Source organism: Tachyglossus aculeatus, chromosome 27, assembly GCF_015852505.1.
Source record: "Tachyglossus aculeatus isolate mTacAcu1 chromosome 27, mTacAcu1.pri, whole genome shotgun sequence".
NCBI lineage: Eukaryota > Metazoa > Chordata > Mammalia > Monotremata > Tachyglossidae > Tachyglossus > Tachyglossus aculeatus.
In genome coordinates this window covers 797495-801788 of record NC_052092.1, presented here as the reverse complement: position 1 = coordinate 801788, position 4294 = coordinate 797495, and positions in this window count along the sequence as shown.

Here is a 4294-nt window from a genome sequence, read left to right as displayed (position 1 = left end):
GCGCTTACTGTGTGCAGAGCACTGGACTAAGTGCTTGGGAAGTCCAAGTCGGCAATATATAGAGACGGTTCCTATCCTACAACGGGCTTAACATTCATTCATTCAATCGTATTTATTGAGCGCTTACTGTGGGCAGAGCACTGGACTAAGCGCTTGGGAAGTACAGGTTGGCAACATATAGAGACGGTTCCTACCCTACAACGGGCTTAACATTCATTCATTCATTCAATCGTATTTATTGAGTGCTTACTTTGGGCAGAGCACTGGACTAAGCGCTTTAGACTGTGAGCCCACTGTTGGGTAGGGACTGTCTCTATATGTTGCCAATTTGTACTTCCCAAGCGCTTAGGACAGTGCTCTGCACATAGTAAGCGCTCAATAAATACAATTGATGATGATGATGATGGGAAGTCCAAGTTGGCAACATAAAGAGACGGTTCCTACCCTACAACGGGCTTAACATTCATTCATTCATTCAATCGTATTTATTGAGCGCTTACTGTGTGCAGAGCACTGGACTAAGCGCTTGGGAAGTCCAAGTTGGCAACATCTAGAGACGGTCCCTACCCAACAGTGGGCTCACAGTCTAGAAGCTTCACTCAGGCTTGGGGGCTCCCGGGGGGCAACAGGTGGGATTAATCTACTCGTCTACTTGTTTTGTTCTCCGTCTCCCCCTTCTAGACTGTGAACCCGCTGTTGAGTAGGGACCGTCTCTATCTGTTGCCCATTTGGACTTCCCAAGCGCTTAGTACAGTGCTCTGCACATAGTAAGTGCTCAATAAATACGATTGATTGATTGATTGACTGACTGATTGTTAATATGAAGTCAGCGTGGCTCAGTGGAAAGAGCCCGGGCTTTGGAGTCAGAGGCCATGGGTTCAAATCCCGGCTCCGCCAATTGTCAGCTGTGGGACTCTGGGCAAGTCACTTCACTTCTCTGGGCCTCAGTGACCTCATCTGTAAAATGGGGATTAAGACTGTGAGCCCCCCGTGGGACCACCTGATCACCTTGTCACCTCCCCAGCGCTTAGAACAGTGCTTTGCACACAGTAAGCGCTTAACAAGTACCAAGTCACTGCACTTCTCTGTGCCTCAGTGACCTCATCTGTAAAATGGGGATTAAGACTGTGAGCCCCCCGTGGGACAACCTGATCACCTTGTCACCACCCCAGCGCTTAGAACAGTGCTTTGCACACAGTAAGTGCTTAACAAGTACCAAGTCACTGCACTTCTCTGTGCCTCAGTGACCTCATCTGTAAAATGGGGATTAAGACTGTGAGCCCCCCGTGGGACAACCTGATCACCTTGTCACCACCCCAGCGCTTAGAACAGTGCTTTGCACTAGTAAGCGCTTAACAAATACCAACATTATTATTATTTGCACATAGTAAGCGCTTAACAAATACCAGCATTATCATTAGACACCCCAGACCCACACACACACAGCTCTCAGGTATGTAGGGAGGTTAGGTATGTAGGGAACAGTGCTTTGCACCTAGTAAGCGCTTAACAAATACCAACATCATTATGATTATTATTTGCACATAGTAAGCGCTCAACAAATACCAGCATTATTATTAGACGCTTAGAACAGTGCTTTGCACATAGTAAGCGCTTAACAAATACCAACATTATTATTATTATTATTATTATTAGACACCCCAGACCCCCCCACACACAGCTCTCAGGTATGTAGGGAGGTTAGGTATGTAGGGAACAGTGCTTTGCACATAGTAAGTGCTTAACACATACCAACATCATTATTATTATTATTTGCACATAGTAAGCGCTTAGCAAATACCAACATCATTATTATTATTATTTGCACATAGTAAGCGCTTAACAAATAGCAGCATTAGTAGACACCCCAGACCCACACACACACACACAGCTCTCAGGTATGTAGGGAGGTTAGGTATGTAGGGAACAGTGCTTTGCACCTAGTAAGCGCTTAACAAATACCAACATCATTATGATTATTATTTGCACATAGTAAGCGCTTAACAAATAGCAGCATTAGTAGACGCCCCAGACTCCCCCACACACAGCTCTCAGGTATGTAGGGAGGTTAGGTATGTAGGGAACAGTGCTTTGCACCTAGTAAGCGCTTAACAAATACCAACATCATTATGATTATTATTTGCACATAGTAAGCGCTCAACAAATACCAGCATTATTATTAGACGCTTAGAACAGTGCTTTGCACATAGTAAGCGCTTAACAAATACCAACATTATTATTATTATTATTATTAGACACCCCAGACCCACACACACACAGCTCTCAGGTATGTAGGGAGGTTAGGTATGTAGGGAACAGTGCTTTGCACATAGTAAGTGCTTAACACATACCAACATCATTATTATTATTATTTGCACATAGTAAGCGCTTAGCAAATACCAACATCATTATTATTATTATTTGCACATAGTAAGCGCTTAACAAATAGCAGCATTAGTAGACACCCCAGACCCCCCCACACACAGCTCTCAGGTATGTAGGGAGGTTAGGTATGTAGGGAACAGTGCTTTGCACATAGTAAGTGCTTAACACATACCAACATCATTATTATTATTATTTGCACATAGTAAGCGCTTAACAAATAGCAGCATTAGTAGACACCCCAGACCCCCCACACACACACAGCTCTCAGGTATGTAGGGAGGTTAGGTATGTAGGGAACAGTGCTTTGCACATAGTAAGCGCTTAACACATACCAACATCATCATTATTATTATTTGCACATAGTAAGCGCTTAACAAATACCAACCTCATTATTATTATTATTTGCACATAGTAAGCGCTTAACAAATAGCAGCATTAGTAGACACCCCAGACCCCCCCACACACAGCTCTCAGGTATGTAGGGAGGTTAGGTATGTAGGGAACAGTGCTTTGCACATAGTAAGCGCTTAACAAATACCAACATCATTATGATTATTATTTGCACATAGTAAGCGCTTAACAAATAGCAGCATTAGTAGACACCCCAGACCCCCCCACACACAGCTCTCAGGTATGTAGGGAGGTTAGGTAGGTAGGGAACAGTGCTTTGCACATAGTAAGCGCTTAACAAATACCATTATTATTATGATTATTATTTGCACATAGTAAACGCTTAACAAATAGCAGCATTAGTAGACACCCCAGACCCCCCCCCCCCACACAGCTCTCAGGTATGTAGGGAGGTTAGGTATGTAGGGAACAGTGCTTTGCACCTAGTAAGCGCTTAACAAATACCAACATCATTATTATTATTATTTGCACATAGTAGGCGCTTAACAAATACCAACATTATTATTATTATTATTTGCACATAGTAAGCGCTTAACAAATAGCAGCATTATTAGCCACCCCAGACCCTCCCACACACAGCTCTCAGGTATGTAGGGAGGTTAGGTATGTAGGGAACAGTGCTTTGCACCTAGTAAGCGCTTAACAAATACCAACATCATTATTATTATTATTTGCACATAGTAAGCGCTTAACAAATAGCAGCATTAGTAGACACCCCAGACCCACACACACACACAGCTCTCAGGTATGTAGGGAGGTTAGGTATGTAGGGAACAGTGCTTTGCACATAGTAAGCGCTTAACACATACCAACATCATCATTATTATTATTTGCACATAGTAAGCGCTTAACAAATACCAACATCATTATTATTATTATTTGCACATAGTAAGCGCTTAACAAATAGCAGCATTAGTAGACCCCCCAGACCCCCACACATACACAGCTCTCAGGTATGTAGGGAGGTTAGGTATGTAGGGAACAGTGCTTTGCACCTAGTAAGCGCTTAACAAATACCAACATCATTATTATTATTATTTGCACATAGTAAGCGCTTAACAAATAGCAGCATTAGTAGACACCCCAGGCCCACACCCACACACAGCTCTCAGGTATGTAGGGAGGTTAGGTATGTAGGGAACAGTGCTTTGCACCTAGTAAGTGCTTAACAAATACCAACATCATTATTATTATTATTTGCACATATTAAGCGCTTAACAAATAGCAGCATTAGTAGACACCCCAGACCCACACCCACACAGCTCTCAGGTATGTAGGGAGGTTAGGTATGTAGGGAACAGTGCTTTGCACATAGTAAGCGCTTAACACATACCAACATCATCATTATTATTATTTGCACATAGTAAGCGCTTAACAAATAGCAGCATTAGTAGACGCCCCAGACCCACCCCCACACAGCTCTCAGGTATGTAGGGAGGGGTCGGGGCGGGGCTCTGGAGATTTAAAGAGACAGTTCAAGGCCCCGCCCGTCCCCTCC